The following is an 18,137-nucleotide window of genomic DNA, read 5'->3' on the forward strand; positions in this document are numbered from 1 at the left end:
ATGTATTGCCTTGTACAACAGACAACTAATTTCACAACATATGCCACCTATATGTTGCTGAACTTCTAACAGCTAAACAATCAACCCACTCGTTCCCCTCAACACCTCTCTGTGCAGAAGAAGGAGACGTATAAACCAATACTTTGTGTACCAAATAATGCAACGGGACCGCTTGACCATGTCTGCATGCTTTTACCCACCGAGTCGCTGCCACGTGATTGTCTGATTAGATATTTGCATCAAGGAGCAGGCGTACAGGTGTACCTAATAAAGTGGCCACTGTGTGTCCACACGCACGAACTAAAGATATTTTAAAAGCTAGACGACAATTAGTGAAAAAGCGGTGGGAAGAGCAGTAAATGACAAACAGAAGGGCTGCCACAGAGGTAAAGTGCAGGTAGTAGTGTAAATGGGTGTTAGCGGGTCGCTGTGAGTCAGTCCAGTGGCTGAAGTGATTAACTGTCCCTCCGCACCGATGCTTCAGACTGACTGAGCTTAGGGCATTGTACAGGGCACAATGGAAATTCCTCCACCGGGAGTTTTTTTTTCTTCTTCCGCCAGCTGCCTTTAGGGGTTTTCTCTTCTTGGAGAGGAAATTTCTACATTGTATTTCGGCCCATTTACAGGATGTGGGCTCTGTTCGTAGAGGGAGGTCCTGTAGCTGATCGACTCAGTGTCGACCACGGTGTTTGGGTGTGGAGTTTCACAGAAACCCGGGCAGGTAAATACGCCAGCTTCCCTTCCTAGCTTTCGTTAGCTTTTTACAACTCTCTTGCTTAACTGGTAACGCTCTCTCTCTCTGCCAGCGTTTTAATTGGGTTTACTTTTTTTTTAAAAAAGTGAACTCGGCGTTGCCCACTGGGATCTATTTGGGTCCGTAGCTCAGCAAATCGCGCTGTTCCAAACACCGGGATCGGGGGTGAGCCTGGCCGGAGGACATCGGACATCGGACATCGGACATCGGACATCGGACATCGGACATCGGACATCGGACATCGACCCCTTCGCGACTAGGAAGTGAGGCGGCGAGTCTGGCTGCGGCGCATGCGCGCTCGCCCGGCTCATTGTAACAAGTTTGCGGCGAGTTTCGGGCCGCCGCTGGACGGGGCTCTCCGCTCCGGACACCGGGCCGGGCTCTCCGCTCCGGACACTCGGGTGAGTGCGGTGAGGGGCCGGACCGGCACCGATCCGAGTACCGCTTGGCTTTCCCTTTCTGTACCTCTCAAAAGAAGTTTCGGCTACCTCCTAACTCCTCTTTCTCACCGCCCCACATTCGCGCTCTCCATCTTTTGCCTCTCACCATCACCTCCCCCCCCCCCCCCGCCTTTGGGTGCCTTGGTCTTCCACCCCCTCCCCCCGCCTTTGGGTGCCCTGGTCTTCCACCCCCCCCCCCCACCCCGCCTTTGGGTGCCCTGGTCTTCTCCTCCCCACCTCTCCCCCCCCCCTCCCTGCCTGGCTTATGAGTGTCCTCGTCTCCATGGTCTTATCAACCCACCTAACCTTTCTCTCCCCACCCCCACCTCCCCATTACCTTGGCAGGGTAATGGTGCTGTCTGGGGCGCCGTTCTGTTTGACAATCGGTAATGACGGTGGGTGGTGGGTGTACAGGACGGGTCGGTGAGCTACACAACAGTCAGAGCTCCGATTCAGATTTAATACCACCAGCGTACGTTTGTGGGAGCAGTGCAATACATAATAGAGAAAAAGAAACTGACTTGCAGTGTATATTAATAGTTTAACTAAAATTTAGTGCAAAAACGAAAAGTAGTGAGGTAGTGTTCATGGGTTCAATGTCCATTCAGAAATCGGATGGCAGAGGGGAAGAAGCTGTTCCTGAATCGCTGAGTGTGTGCCTTCAGGCTCCTGTACCCCCTCCCTGATGGTAACAATGAGGAGAGGGAAGGTCCCGGGTGGGAGTGGAGGTCCATAATGATGAGTGCCACTTTCCTGAGGCGCCCCTCCTTAAAGGTGCCTTGGATACGATGGAGGCTGGAGCCCATGATGGGGCTGACTAATTTTACAAGCTCACTGCAGTTTATTTCTATCCTGAGCAGGAGCCCCCCCCCCCCCACCCCCATACTACTGACCGTGATGCAGTGAGTTACAATGCTGTCCATTGTAAAGCTGTAGGGGCGCGCAGCCGCGCGTGACTGAAATGCTCCCACGCACGTGGCCTTCGTCACCACGCAGCTGGGATTTTATTTTGTGCAATGTTTCGTTCAGGTACCATGCGGTTTTCAGGCTTTTTAAAAAGCTAATCTCTTGCTTAGAGTGATGGTTGGCCTGCAAGAGGGGCAGCTTTGGTGGGGTTGCAGGACGGTATGATGCAGCAGCACAGGAATCGCAATGTTCTGGTGAAGTTGAATTTGGGGTATTGTGTACAGTTCTGGTCACCTACCTACAGGAAAAGTATTTGAAAGGGTTCGGAGAAAATTTACAAGGACGTTGCTGGGGCTTGACCCAAGTTATAGGGAAACATTGAATAGGTTGGCACAAGAGAATGAGGGGGGTTTTATAGAGGAATACAAAACTTGAGGGGTATAGGCAGGTTTGTGAGACTCGGTTGAGGGTGAAAGGTGAAATTTTAAGGTACATCTGAGGGGTATCTTAACGGTGTCTAACAAGCTGCCAGCAGAAGTGGTAGAGGTGAGGTCAATTGTAACAATTGAAGAGAAGTTTGGATAGGTACAAGAATGAGAGGGGAGGGAAGGGCTATGGTCCACCTGTAGGTAGCTAATACTAGGCAGAGGAAGCCCAGCAGGAACTAGATGGGCTGAAGGGCCTGGTTTAGTGCTGCAGTGCGTTGTGACTCTAACCGTGCGTGAAAAGATGAAGGTGATCTAGCTGTTGTTGGTGGTGCGTTCTCTCAGGTCGGTCAGAGGCTGATCTGAGATGCACATAATGGGGATTTTGGGGTGGATTCCTGTAATGGAGTGCGACTCTGGGAGGCTGCTGCACGGGTAGCCACCACACGGTGGGCCTCGACGTGCTGCAGGTTGACAAGTCCAATCGTGTGGTGAAACCATGGTTGAGCGAAGAGATGGCACCAAATACCAAAGACGTGTCTTAACCCAGAACTCCTAGAAAGTTTCAAGAATTCCGTGTTGGACATGTGCATCCCCTGACTAGAGTAACTGGTTAGGGTTCCTTGTTTGCTAGGAGGCTGCAGAGTTGATGAGAAGGCATTGGTTAGACCACAACTGGACCCTGGTTTTGGGCCTCAGCTCGTTCCACACTCACACCACCCTCTGAATGAATTTACCCATCGAATTTCCCTTAAATACTTCACATTTCACCCTAAATCTAGTCTCGCCCAACCTCAGTGGAAAAAGCAAACAAGCTTTCACCCTGTCTGTACCCCCTGATAATTTTGTATACCTCTATCAAATCTCCCCTCATTTCCCTACTCTTAAGTCTTAATCTAGTTACTGTTTGTTTCACTTTCTCTGGAGGGAAAGACTGTACGTTCATCTTAACTTGATTTAAAAACTGCCCCCTTAAGACTTAATCTTAACAACCTTTCCCTAAAAGTCAGGGGTGGCATGGTAGCATAGCAGTTAGTATAACACTGTACAGCGCCCGTGTCCCCAGTTAAATTCCTGCTGCAGTCTGGAAGGAGTTTGTACGTTCTCCCTGGCTTTCTTCATATTCTAATGAAGTACAGATTAGTAGGTTAATTGGTCAAGTGGATATAACTGGGTGGAATAGACTTGTTGGGCCAGGAGGCCATGTTACTGTTCTGTATCTCAAAACAATACATAAAATGTATCTGGGCAATTATGTTCTGGCATTGGAGAAGATCAGAGGAAGGTTACAAGAATTATCCTGGCAATGAAGGGGTTAATGTATTGGGAGTCTTTGATGGGTCTGTACTCACTGGAGTTTAGAGGAATGGTGGGGATCTCATGGAAGCCTGTCAAATTTTGAAAGGCCTGGATAGAGTGGATGTGGAGAGGATGTTTCCTATAGTGGGGGAGTCTAGGACCAGAGGGCACTGATAGAGTGGATGTGGAGAGGATGTTTCCTATAGTGGAGGAGTCTGGGACCAGAGGACACAGATAGAGTGGATGTGGAGAGGATGTTTCCTATAGTGGGGGAGTCTAGGACCAGAGGACACAGATAGAGTGGATGTGGAGAGGATGTTTCCTATAGTGGGGGAGTCTGGGACCAGAGGACACAGATAGAATGGATGTGGAGAGGATGTTTCCTAAAGTGGGGGAGTCTGGGACCAGAGGACACAGATAGAGTGGATGTGGAGAGGATGTTTCCTATAGTGGGGGAGTCTGGGACCAGAGGACACAGATAGAATGGATGTGGAGAGGATGTTTCCTATAGTGGGACAGTCTAGGACCAAAGGACACAGACAGAGTGGATGTGGAGAGGATGTTTCCTATAGTGGGGGAGTCTGGGACCAGAGGACACAGATAGAATGGATGTGGAGAGGATGTTTCCTATAGTGGGGGAGTCTAGGACCAAAGGACACAGACAGAGTGGATGTGGAGAGGATGTTTCCTATAGTGGGGGAGTCTATGACCAGAGGACACAGACAGAGTGGATGTGGAGAGGATGTTTCCTATAGTGGAGGAGTCTGGGACCAGAGGACACAGATAGAGTGGATGTGGAGAGGATGTTTCCTATAGTGGGGGAGTCTAGGACCAGAGGACACAGATAGAGTGGATGTGGAGAGGATGTTTCCTATAGTGGGGGAGTCTGGGACCAGAGGACACAGATAGAATGGATGTGGAGAGGATGTTTCCTAAAGTGGGGGAGTCTGGGACCAGAGGACACAGATAGAGTGGATGTGGAGAGGATGTTTCCTATAGTGGGGGAGTCTGGGACCAGAGGACACAGATAGAATGGATGTGGAGAGGATGTTTCCTATAGTGGGACAGTCTAGGACCAAAGGACACAGACAGAGTGGATGTGGAGAGGATGTTTCCTATAGTGGGGGAGTCTAGGACCAGAGGACACAGATAGAGTGGATGTGGAGAGGATGTTTCCTATAGTGGGGGAGTCTAGGACCAAAGGACACAGACAGAGTGGATGTGGAGAGGATGTTTCCTATAGTGGGGGAGTCTATGACCAGAGGACACAGACAGAGTGGATGTGGAGAGGATGTTTCCTATAGTGGAGGAGTCTGGGACCAGAGGACACAGATAGAGTGGATGTGGAGAGGATGTTTCCTATAGTGGGGGAGTCTGGGACCAGAGGACACAGATAGAGTGGATGTGGAGAGGATGTTTCCTATAGTGGGGGAGTCTGGGACCAGAGGACACAGATAGAGTGGATGTGGAGAGGATGTTTCCTATGGTGGGGGAGTCTAGGACCAGAGGACACAGAGTGGATGTGGAGAAGATGTTTCCTATAGTGGGGGAGTCTAGGACCAGAGGACACAGATAGAGTGGATGTGGAGAAGATGTTTCCTGTAGTGGGGGAGTCTAGGACCAGAGGACACAGATAGAGTGGATGTGGAGAGGATGTTTCCTATGGTGGGGGAGTCTAGGACCAGAGGACACAGATAGTGTGGATGTGGAGAGGATGTTTCCTGTAGTGGGGGAGTCTAGGACCAGAGGACACAGATAGAGTGGATGTGGAGAGGATGTTTCCTATAGTGGGGGAGTCTAGGACCAGAGGACACAGATAGAGTGGATGTGGAGAGGATGTTTCCTATAATGGGGGAGTCTAGGACCAGAGGACACAGATAGAGTGGATGTGGAGAGGATGTTTCCTATAGTGGGGGAGTCTGGGACCAGAGAACACAGATAGAGTGGATGTGGAGAGGATGTTTCCTATAGTGGGGGAGTCCGGGACCAGAGGACACAGATAGTGTGGATGTGGAGAGGATGTTTCCTGTAGTGGGGGAGTCTAGGACCAGAGGACACAGATAGAGTGGATGTGGAGAGGATGTTTCCTATAGTGGGGGAGTCTGGGACCAGAGAACACAGATAGAGTGGATGTGGAGAGGATGTTTCCTATAGTGGGGGAGTCAAGGACCAGAGGACACAGATAGAGTGGATGTGGAGAGGATGTTTCCTATAGTGGGGGAGTCAAGGACCAGAGGGGACAGCCTCAGAATAGAAGGATGTCCCTTTAGATGAGGAGGAATTTCTTTAGCCAGAGGGTGGTGTATCTGTGGAATTCATTCCCACAGATAGCTGTGGAGACCAAGTCATTGGGTATATTTAAAGCAGCAGTTGATCGGTTCTTAATTAGTAAGCACATCATAGACGAATGGGGTTGAGAGGGAAAATAAATCAGTCATAATCAAGTAGAGTAGATTTGATGGGTCAAATGGCCTAATTTTCTGGCCAAAGTGCAAGGTTCACCAAGAAGATTTAACTAGAATGTTGCCAGGGCTCAAGGGTCTGAGTTACAGGGAGAACTAGAGCAGGCTGGGACTTTATTCCTTCGAGTGTAGGAGATTGAGGAGTAGCGTTGAGCATATTATCATGAGGAGTGTCTATAGCAGGTTTTTAAAATCATGAGGGATGTAGATAAGATGAACGTACAGTCCTTCCCTCCAGAGAGAGTGAAACAGTAACTGGAGGTACACACAAAATGCTGGAGGAACTCAGCAGGTCAGGCAGCATCCGTGGAAATGAACAAACAGGTGACGTTTTGGGCCAAGATATTTCTTGAGGGCTGGAAAGGAAGGAGGAAGAATATAAAAGTTGGTGAGGGGAGGGAGGACAGCTAGAAAGTGATAGATGAAGCTGGGTGGATGGGAAAGGTCAAGGACTGGAGAAGAGAAATCTGATAGAGCAGAGAGGAAAGGAGGAGAGGACCCAAGGGGAAGGGACAGCCAGGTGAGGGTGGCTAACAGGCCAGAATGGGGAATAGAGAAGGGGAGGCAAAGTATTTTGACAAGGAGGAGGTCAATATTCATGATATCATGTTGGAGGCTACATTAACAGAATCCAAAGTGTTGCTCCTCTACCCTGAGGGTGGCCTCATCTTTACACAAGAGGAGGCCATGGACCAACATGTCAGTACAGGAATTGTAATAAAATATTTGGCCACCATAAAGTCCCGCTTTTGGTAGATTGAGTGGAGGTGTTCAACTCCACTTGAAGATGGTTCTCTTCTGCGGAGGAGGGCGTAGATTTAAGGTGACGGGGAAAGATTTAAAAGGGGGATCTCCACGCAGAGGGTGGTGAATACCTGGAACAGGCTGCCAGTGCACACGGTTGTGGTTTCAGCACTTACAGTAACAACGTTTAATAGACATCGTACGTCGAGGTGGTGGCTGTCTGTTGTGTCTGACAGTGACAGGAAGCCTGTGTGGGAGGGTTTTTAAAGCGGAAAAGCCCTCGCACTGGACCTCAGAAGTCCGGGTCTAGTGGTACGAACAAGCGTCACAAACTTGGGTCACCCTTGTTTGCGGCGGATGACCACGACGTCCTCTGTGCCTTGTCGTGCCCTCCTCTCCCCACAGAGCGCTGTAGAACCGCCTTCCTGGCCTTTGGATCTCGTCTGCCCAGTCCCCCCCAGAGCTGATGTCGTGCGCTGGGACAGGCATGGCCCTATTTCACCGGGGTACAAGGCTGCAGGATGCCCTCATTTGGTTAATAGGTGTGACCACCATCACTGGCAAAGAGCTACTTGGGGATGCAAGTGAGAGCCTAGTGCCCGGTGGGCACCAAAGGTGAGTGAGCTGCCCTGGAATGGGCGTTGCCCCTCCCGTGACAACCTATACACCCCTCTGGACGGGTGTATGAATAGGAATGGAGGGATACGGGTCCAGCTTAGATGCCATCTTGATCAGCAGAACAAGTTGGGCCGAAGTACGAGTACAGTCAACAGTGTCGAGACAGCACAAAGTAATGGAAATGGAAAACTGTAAAACGAAAACAAAGTCCAGCAAGGCCTCCGATTAGACGGTGACTGGAGAGAGAAAAATTTAACGTTTAAGCATGCTTCATCAGAACTAGGGAGACAAACTTGTAGGGTTTCCTGGGACCCGTGTGACTGACAGAAATCTGAAAGGAAGCCATGAACACCACCAGAGATGGAGGACCTCCCTGCCACTGGGCAGTAAGAAGATAAACACTAGTTTAACTCTGCAGGGTTTAAAGGGAATCTAAGAAGAATAAAGTGAGACAAATGGAGGACTCGTGGATGGCCAGCATAGCCGTAGGAACAGAATTAGCCCATTTGGCCCATCGAGAATGCTCCACCATTCCATCATGACTGATTTATTATCCCTCTCAACCCCATTCTCCTGCTTTGTGTAACCTTTGGCAGCCTGATTAATCAATAACCTCGCAACCCCTGCTTGAAATAAACTCGCTGACTCGGCTGGCACAGCTGTTTGTGGTAATGAATTCCACAGGTTTACCATCCTTTGGTTGAAGAAATTCCTCCTCATCTCTCTTGCACTCTGAGGCTGTGCCCTCTGCTCCTAGATTCGCCCTCTCCAGATTTGTGCGGAGCAGATCTAGTTCCCAGTGAGTGCCGTGATGCTCCTTTATTGGAGCACTCACAGTCCGTGCAGCTCATGGGTGTGGCTCGGAAAGCTCAAGACATCGTAGTTTCAAAGTTCAAAGTAAAGTCATCGAAGTGCGTATATGTCACCAGCTACTACTCTGGGATTCACTTCCTTGCAGGCATTCATAGTGGAGCAAAGAAATACAAAAAAAAACCAACAGAAAGCTGCACGCTATCAGTAGCAAACAATGTGCTTGTGTCAGTTTATTGACAAACTGCGCAAATTCAAAAAATAATAATAAGTAATACAGAAAAGGTGAGTTGCAGAGTCCTGGAAAGTGAGTCCATAGGTTGTGTTCAGTGCTGAGGTGAGTGAAATTATACGCAGTGGTTCGGAAGTCTGATGGTTAAAGAGTAATTACTGTTCCTGAAGCTGGTGGTGTGGGAACTGAGGTTCCTGTACCACCTCCTGCATGGCAGCAGTGAGACGAGAGCCTGACCTGGGTGGTGGTGGCGGGGAGAGGGTCCTTGATGACCTCTCTGCCATGATGCGCTTTTGCCGTTAAGGAGAGAAGCTTCATGCACAGACTTTCTTTCCCCTTCTGTGCTGCCGTGGACCAAAATGCACGAGGCTTGAGGAAAAATAATGGTGTCTGCCAAATCTTTTGTTTCGCGAGTTAAAGTAGAACACGGATAGTCCATGAGGCTTTAGTGACAGTCGAGCAGACGTTCCAGACTGTTGAATGTTGCCCAAACACAGTTATATATGTTACTTGGTGGAGGTTATTGCAGGGTCCCAATCTCGGAGGAAGTTGGTAACTGGAGTGAATCAGAATAGTGCAAGGTCCCGGGAAGAGCAGCTGCCAACCCAGTGAGTGAATCTGCTCAGCACTCCGCTTCACACCGATTGCTGCAGAGGGGAGGCACGCGGACATGCCTCATTTCCCACCCGGCAGAAGGCGGCTGCAGCCTGGCAGAAGCCGGCACATTTGCTCCCATCCTGCCCAAATGCTTGTTCGATCAGGGTGTATAGAAGGTCAAGTGTGGGTAACCCAGGGAATGCCTGCAACAACTGAGCGGGCAATTTTTACATGGCCTGAAAACTGCGCAGCACTTTAGATGTTTTTTTTTAATATCCGTACTTTGAATATTTAGAATGATAACTGAAAAAACTTGTACTTTTCATTTTATCTATCAATTGAAGGGTATAATGAATAGAGTACAACAAAGAAGATCTTTTCGCCTTTCATAAACCTTTTCTAGCTGCGTCCAATCCCAGCTGCGCAGCAACGAAGCTCATGTGCGCGGAAGCATTGCGTTAATGCGCGGTTGTGCACCGGCAATAGAATTCCCTGATAGACTCGGTGAGTTTAAAGGCAGCAAGACGCTCTGCAGCATGGGTGCAACCAGAAAGCTACCCGCGGGTCCAGCTGTCTATCCCGTGATGAGTGAGTCAGATGCCAGCCCGTTGGGGAATCCCCGAAAACTTGCAGATAGGTTTCTAGGAGCTTTGCCATGTTGAGCAATAAGGATTTTCTACGAGACTGATTCACCTTGTTGAGCAAGTTCTGAGCTGGATGCCTGGAGGGAGGGTGTTACAATGTGGAAGCTGGTTCAAAGTTCTGAGATTCCTATGAGTATTGTTGACTTGGGCACGAACGTAAAAAAGTTACATCATTACGGCTGGTTCTCCGTCATATCCAACAATGTCAGGAGACCTGCGTGGGAGAATTTTGGAAGTGGGAAAACCCATTGCACTGGTACAGTTCAACTCTCTTGACCTTAAAAGTCTGGGTCCTGTGGTACGAGCAGTCGTCACAAACTGGGGTCTTCCTTGGTGCAGTGGAAGACCGTGACTACTTCTGTGCCTCGACCATCATTAAGGACCTCCACCATCCAGGACATGCCCTCTTCTCATTGTTGCCGTCAGGTAGGAGGTGAAAGAGCCTAAAGCAGGGGTTCCCAACCTGGGGTGCCCGCACCCCCAGGGGGTGCGACAAAGAGTGGCTTGTGTGCTTGAGTGGCGAGTCACGAGTCATCACTCAGCCAGCTGCCAGTGTGCCTTGAGAAGTGGTAGTAACGTTTGTCCCAAGCACACTCCAGTTTCCCTCTGCCCGAGTCGAGAGAGACGTAAGCTCACTCCAGTCTCCCGCTGCCCGAGTCGAGAGAGACGTAAACTCACTCCAGTCTCCCTCTGTCCGAGAGAGACCTAAACTCACTCCAGTCTCCCTCTGCCCGAGTCGAGAGAGACGTAAGCTCACTCCAGTCTCCCGCTGCCCGCGTCAAGAGAGACGTAAGCTCACTCCAGTCTCCCGCTGCCCGAGTCGAGAGAGACGTAAACTCACTCCAGTCTCCCGCTGCCCGAGTCGAGAGAGACGTAAACTCACTCCGGTCTCCCTCTGTCCGAGAGAGACCTAAACTCACTCCAGTCTCCCTCTGTCCGAGAGAGACCTAAACTCACTCCAGTCTCCCTCTGTCCGAGAGAGACCTAAACTCACTCCAGTCTCCCGCTGCCCGAGTCGAGAGAGACGTAAGCTCACTCCGGTCTCCCGCTGCCCGAGTCGAGAGAGACGTAAACTCACTCCAGTCTCCCGCTGCCCGAGTCGAGAGAGACGTAAACTCACTCCAGTCTCCCGCTGCCCGAGTCGAGAGAGACGTAAGCTCACTCCAGTCTCCCGCTGCCCGAGTCGAGAGAGACGTAAGCTCACTCCGGTCTCCCGCTGCCCGAGTCGAGAGAGACGTAAACTCACTCCAGTCTCCCGCTGCCCGAGTCGAGAGAGACGTAAACTCACTTCTGTCTCCCGCTGCCCGAGTCGGGAGAGACGTAAACTCACTCCAGTCTCCCTCTGCCCGAGTCAGGAGAGACGTAAACTCACTCCAGTCTCCCGCTGCCCGAGTCGGGAGAGACGTAAGCTCACTCCGGTCTCCCGCTGCCCAAGTCGAGAGAGACGTAAGCTCACTCCGGTCTCCCGCTGCCCGAGTCGAGAGAGACGTAAGCTCACTCCGGTCTCCCGCTGCCCGAGTCGAGAGAGACGTAAGCTCACTCCGGTCTCCCGCTGCCCGAGTCGAGAGAGACGTAAGCTCACTCCGGTCTCCCGCTGCCCGAGTCGAGAGAGACGTAAACTCACTCCAGTCTCCCGCTGCCCAAGTCAGCATTGAGGATTCTCATCAGTGTTACCTGGGAAGTCGCACCTCAGAGTCGAGGAGTCTCGTCAGAGTTAGCTAGAAGGTTACATCTCAGAGTTAAAAATCATCTCATAATGCCAAAATCTTTATATTGTAGCAGTGCGCTACATGCAGCGCTAAAATTACAACACGGAGTCGGTAACTGCAGTCGAAGGAAAAAACTTTATTCGAAATCCTCAACCTCACTTTTAAGCCTCCCTCAACTTGCCCCCCCGTGGCACAGAGGCTCCAAAGCTCTGTGCTCGCAAACCCCCGTAGGCTATTGTGAGCCGGTTCGGATGTGCCAGGAAATGGGTCGCCACAGTATCTCCCAAATCAACCATTGAGTTACGACTTCGAGTTAAAACCAAACCTGCAGACAGTAGGTAAATTATTCAATTATAAAAATTTTTAAAAAGCTATATTTTGATTAAAAAAGCAGCTGATGTCATTCATTCGTATTTGTCTCAATGCATTAAAGAAGTTTTTGAATTTCAAAGGTTTTTTGCTTCTTAAAAGGTTTTTTAATTGTGTTCGTTGAGGAGGTATCATGGTTAGCACCAATGATTTTGAATCATGTGATGGGAGTTCATATCTCCGGTAATCATCGGAAATGGGTGTGTAAATTCAATAGAGAGTAGCCTAATAATTCGCATCATGTCCCCGTAGCATTTCCACCTGACGATTTATCTTGACTTAACCGCAGATAATATCGTAATATAATATTCAAAAGCGTATTTCTCACGATACTTTTCTATAGGCATGTCTGGTTGAGTAAAGCGGTCATCCCTGACTTGGTCAGATAGTTTTTCTCATTAGCTCATATTTTTCCCTTCATTAACCATTCATCGTGTTAAAAAGAAGGAAATGAAATGATGACTATGTGTACTTTGGTTTCACGTGCACAACAGGAAATGATGGCTTGCAAAAACCCCAGTGCATTCTTTGTAGCATTGTTTTCCAACTCAAATCTGCAGCCATCCAAGCTTCAAGAGCACTTCAAGAACAAGCATGGCGTAGCTGATGTTGAAGGACATGATGCTGGGTCATTGAAAATCAAAAGAGCTCGTTATGATTCACAAGGAACTCTTCCAAAATTAGGTTTTGTTTCTGTTGAAAAGTCACTACTTCTTGCTTCATACCAAGTGGCATACAAAGTGGCCAAATCCAAGAAGTCCCATACAATTGCAGAAGATCTCATCAAGCCATGTGCACTGGATATGGCAACAATTATCCTGGGCAAAGAAGCAAGAAAATAATTTGAACAGGTGCCCCAATCAAATGTCACTCACAACTGAATCAGTGATTTGAGTGAAGATATTTTGGACCAATCATCTCAGATTTCAGAGCTAGTCCTCTTAAAATTTCTATTCAGTTGGATGAGTCAACTGATATCTCCAGTTGTAGTCAACTCATCACATTAGTGAGGTATGTCAATGATGGTGCTGTGAAGGAAGATTTCCTGTTTTGTAAAGATCTGAAAACAAACACAACTGCAAAGGATGTGATGCAGCTGGTGAAAGACGTCTTTGCCAAACATGATTTAGATATCGAAGTCATTGGTTCTGTGTGCACTGACAGGACACCTGCAATACTTGGAAATAAATCTGGCTTTTCTGCATTGATGAAAAAGGAGATTCCAGACTTGCAAGTTACCCATTGTTTTCTTCATGGGCATGCTTTGGCATCAAAAACATTGCCTCCAAATTTGAAGAAAGTCGTTGATACTTGTGTGAAGATCATCAACTGGATCAAGGGGCGTGCTTTGGACCATTGCATCTTCAAATCATTTTGTGAGGATCTGGGAAGTGAGCATTCAGTTTTGCTTTTCCACACAGAAGTCCGTTGGTTGTCATGAGGACAAGCTTTAACCCGCTTATTTGAACTGCGGGAAGAAATCAAAGTTTTTCTGGAGGAGTGTGAATGTGATCTGGTTGGAGCAATGGAATCACAGGAATTCACTCAAATGCTGGCTTACTTAGCTGACATTTTCACTTGTATGATTGACCTGAGTGTTTCTCTTCAAGGAAAAGGGATGAACATATTGAAGGCTTGTGAAAAGTTGAATGCCTTCAAAGAAAAGTTACGTCTTTGGTGTCAAAGGATGGAAAGAGGCATTCTCTCAAACTTTCCTTCACTAGAAGCGTGAAGAAATTGTGACTCATTTGTAAATGCTGTCAGAATTGTTTGATGGATATTTTGCTGCTGGAGACCTGAAGATTTCAGAAGAATGGATCATGAATCCATCTTCCTACAATTTGGAGAAAATGTCAGATGATGAAGAGCTGAAGGAAGATCTTATTGATTTGTGGACAAATCGAGCTCTTGAAATGCAATTTGAAAGCAAGACTTTGGAGGAGTTTTGGTGTGCAGCACTGGATATGTTCCTAAGACTTGGTGGAAAAGCACTCTGTGTCCTCACTCCATTTGCAACAACATACTTGTGTGAATCTGGATTCAGTTCTCTTTTGTCAATCAAGATAAAATCTAGGAATCGCCTGAATCCACAGGCAGACCTGCGGATCGCAGTCAGCAAGGAAGTTCCCCACTTTGACAAAATCATGAATGAGAAGCAGGAGCAAAGAAGTCATTGAATTTTATGTTCACAATTGGGATTAATTTTACTGTTTACAACTTTTTCTGAATAAATTCAAATCTAATTGCTCAGTTTATATTTGCATTTTATGTACTGAGTTAAAAGCTTATATTTTTAAGTTCAATTTGTTCACCCACAGTATTGTATGGTTCAATTTGTGGTTCAAAAATTAGAAATTAGACTTCATCTTCAAATGTGATACTACTTTTGTAAGGGGTGCGAACATTAATCAAACATTTCCTAGGGGTGTGGGGCATAGAAAAGGTTGGGAACCACTGACCTAAAGGAACACGCGCATTGATTCAGGAACAGCTTCTTTCCCACTGCCAACCAATTTCTAAATGGACATTGAACCCATGAACACTACCTCACTACTTATTTCTATTTTGCACTAATTTTAAATTAACTATTTAATGTACATATAGTAATACAGATTTTTTTCTGTATTATCATGTGTTGGGAAATGTATGATGCTGCATCTTGGTGAAAGGAACATTAGTGCAGACTATTATCTAAATGGGGAGAAGGTTCAAACATCGGAGGTGCAGAGGGACTTGGGAGTCCTCGTGCAAGTTTCCCAAAAGCTTAGTTTACAGGTTGTAAAGAAGGCAAATGCAATGTTGGCATTTACTTCAAGGGGAATCGAATACAAAAGCAAGGAGATAATGCTGAACCTTTATAAGACACGAGTCGGGCCACACAGAGTATTGTCAACTCTCCACATCTCAGAAAGGATGTGTCCTCATTGGACAGAGTCCAGAGGAAGTTCACAAGGATGGTTCTGGGAATGAAGGGGTTAACATACGAGGAGCGGCTGGCAGCTTTGGGCCTGTACTCTCTGGAATTTAGAAGAATCCATGGGGATCAATGAAGCCTACCAAATGTTGAACGGACTAGATGTGGAGAGGATGTTCCCTATGGTAGGGGTATCCAGATCTAGGGGGCACAGCCTCAAAATTGAGGGGCAACCTTTTAGAACAGAGGTAAAGAGGAATTTTTTTAACCAAAGAGTGGTGTGTCTGAGGAATGCTCTGCCAGACTGTGGTGGAGGCCAAGTCCGTGGGTGTACTTAAGGCGGAAGTTGATTGTTTCCGATCGGTCAAGGCATCAAAGGATATGGCAAGAAGGCAGATGTATGGGATTGAGTGGGATCTGAGATCAGCCATGATGGAATGGCAGAACAGACTCAGTGGGCTGAATGGCCTAACTTTGATCCTGTGTCATATGATCTTATGTTTCAGAGACAGATTCAGATTATTTCATTGTGTTTATTATCACTAACCGATTATGAAGTGAAGTTTCTGTGAAGTCCTGAAGAAATGCCTCTGCCTGAAACGTCGACCCTTTATTCCTCTCCATAGATGCTGCCTGACCTGCTGAGTTCCTCCAGCATTTTGTTTGTGTGTATTGCTCTGGATTTCCAGCACCCACCTGCCGAATCTCTGGTGTTTTCGAAGTGAAACTTGTTTTGTGGCAGCAACGCAGTTAGACACATGAGGAGCACTCAGTCTCTTGTGGATGATAGAAGAATGGAGGGCTATGTACGAGGGAAGGGCTAGATTCCTCTTGGAGGAGGTTAAAGGTCAGATCGGGTGGGAGGGAGACAGGAGGCTTTGGGGCTCCTCTGATTTTTTTTTGTCATTCATCATTTGGAGGTTTTCTCTTGATGTCTGCAGGGAGTAAGAATTTCGTGTTCTATACTGTATATATTTTCTGATATTAAATGGAGCCATTGAACCGTTAAGTGCCTTGGGTTGAAGGCCCTGTACTGTGCTGTAGTGTTCTATGCATGTCCCTCATTACAGAAAGGGAGCAGTCCTTCGGGCCTACTGAGCCTGTGCCAGCCTATCGAGTACATCGTCCTACATTGAGTGCTCTTCATTCGACTCTTCCCAGTCCTCCTCCAGGACTGAAGGGGAAGGGGGAAGAAGCCAGAATAAAAAGGTGGTAGGAAAGCAAGATGACAAGTGATAGGCACATGGTGGAAGAGCTGGAGAGAGAGAGAGACATTCTACTCACAAATCGGGTTAAAATTTACTTGATAACCTCATGAACTTTCCATTTTTTTATAAATGGATCAAAACTAGATGTTTTCATGTTAAACGAAGAAATAATACAAAAATATCTTGAATGTTCTGTGTTTTATACAGAGAATTTTAAAAATGTATACTTTGGAATGAAGGGGGGGGAACCTTGAGGTGGAGTTACATCATAAAAGGTTACTGAGTTGGGACCTGCACTGGAAGCAATGTGTAATGGGCGTCATGGTAACATGACACTATTACAGCTCGGGGCATCGGAGTACAGAGTTCAGTCCTGGTTTTGTACATCCTCCCTGTAGAATGTGTGGGTTTCTTCCAGGTCCTCCACGTTCCAAAGACCACAAGATATAGAGGCAGAATCGGGCCATTTGGCCCATCGAGTCTGCTCCGCCATTTCATCATGACTGATTCGTTTTCCCCCTCAGCCCCATTCTCCTGCCTCCTCTCCGTATCCCTTCATGCTCTGATGAGAATCTTATCAACCTCTGCCTTAAATGTACTCAATGACTTGTCCTCCACGGCCACCTGTGGCAACAAAATCCACAGATTCACCACTCCTTGGCTAAAGAAATTCCTGCTCCTCTCCTTTCTAAATGGGTGTTCCTTTATTCTGAGGCTGTGCCCTCTGGTCCTAGACACCCCACCACAGAAAACATCCACTCTGTTGAGGACTTACAACATTTGATAGGCTTCAATGAAATCTGCCACCCCCCTCCCCCCCCACCCCATTCCACCCTGCTCATTCTTCTAATTCCAGTGAGTACAGGCCCAGAGCCATCAATGCGTCCTCATCTGGTAACCCTTTCATTCCTGGAATCATTTGGTGAGCCTCCTTTGAACTCTCTTCAATGTCAGCACAACCTTTCTTAGATACTGGGCCCGAAACTACTCCCAATCTTCCAAGTGAGGCCTCACCAGTGCCCAGTAAAGCCTCAGCATTACCCCCTTGCTTATACCAATTCTCCTTTGTCTATGCTACTTCCAACAGCTTTGTCAGGCAAAATTGAGGAAACCCATGCTGACCTTGGCCAACTTTACCGTGTGCCTCCAAGTACTCAAAACCACATCCTTAACAATCGACTCCCAACATCTTCCCGACCAACTGGCTTACAATTTCCTTCCTTCGGCCTCTCTCCCTTGTAGAGTGGAGTGACATTTTAAATTTTCCAGAATCCATTGATCCTTGATCGTTACCAACGCCTCCACAATCTCTTCAGCCGCCTCTCTCAGAACCCTGGGGTGTGGGCAATCTGGTCCAAGTGACTTATCTACTTTCAGACCTTTCAGTTCACCAAGCACCTTGTCCTTGGAATGGCAACTTTGCTCACTTTTGCCACCTGGTGCTTTTGAACTTCTGGCATATCGCTAGTGTCATCTACAGTGAATTCTGATGCAAAATACTTATTCACTTCATCTGCCATTTTGTTGTCCCCCATTACTAGCTCTGCAGTATCATTTTCCAGTGGTCCAGTATCTACTCTCGCCTCTCATTTACTCTTTATATATCTGAAGAAACTTTTGGTATCCTCTCTAATATTTTTGGCAAGCTTGCCTTCGTATTCCATCTTTTCCCTCTTTGTGACTTTTGTAGTTGCTTTCTGTTTTTAAAAGCTTTACAATCCTCGAACTTCCCACGAGTTTTTTTTCTCTATTATATACCCTCTTTGTTCCCATATAACAATTATAGCACGGAAACAGGCCATCTTGGCCCTTCTAGTCCGTGCCAAACGTTTACTCTTACCTAGTCCCACCGACCCGCACTCAGCCCATAACCCTCCACTCCTTTCCTGTCCATTTACCTATCCAATTTTGCTTTAAATGACAATACCGAACCTGCCTCTACCACTTCTACCGGAAGCTCGTTCCACACAGCTACCACTCTCTGAGTAAAGAAATTGCCCCTCCTG

General features: G+C 47.6%; 1 protein-coding gene across 5 annotated transcripts in view; it reads left to right on the top strand.

The window, feature by feature from the left end:
- The first annotated feature begins 325 nt into the window (after positions 1–325).
- LOC132382904 (uncharacterized) overlaps positions 326–18,137 on the top strand; it is a 51,558-nt gene continuing 33,746 nt past the window's right edge. For 2 of the 5 annotated variants that reach the window (XR_009508496.1, XM_059953446.1), the window contains exon 1: positions 1,041–1,155. The gene's annotated coding sequence lies outside the window, so the exon portion shown is untranslated. Of the gene's footprint in view, positions 387–566; positions 722–1,038; positions 1,156–18,137 lie in introns of those variants that run through there. The other 3 variants (XM_059953448.1, XM_059953447.1, XM_059953449.1) reach the window with 3 other exon arrangements.

The sequence above is a fragment of the Hypanus sabinus genome, chromosome 29, assembly GCF_030144855.1.
Source record: "Hypanus sabinus isolate sHypSab1 chromosome 29, sHypSab1.hap1, whole genome shotgun sequence".
Classification (NCBI taxonomy): domain Eukaryota; kingdom Metazoa; phylum Chordata; class Chondrichthyes; order Myliobatiformes; family Dasyatidae; genus Hypanus; species Hypanus sabinus.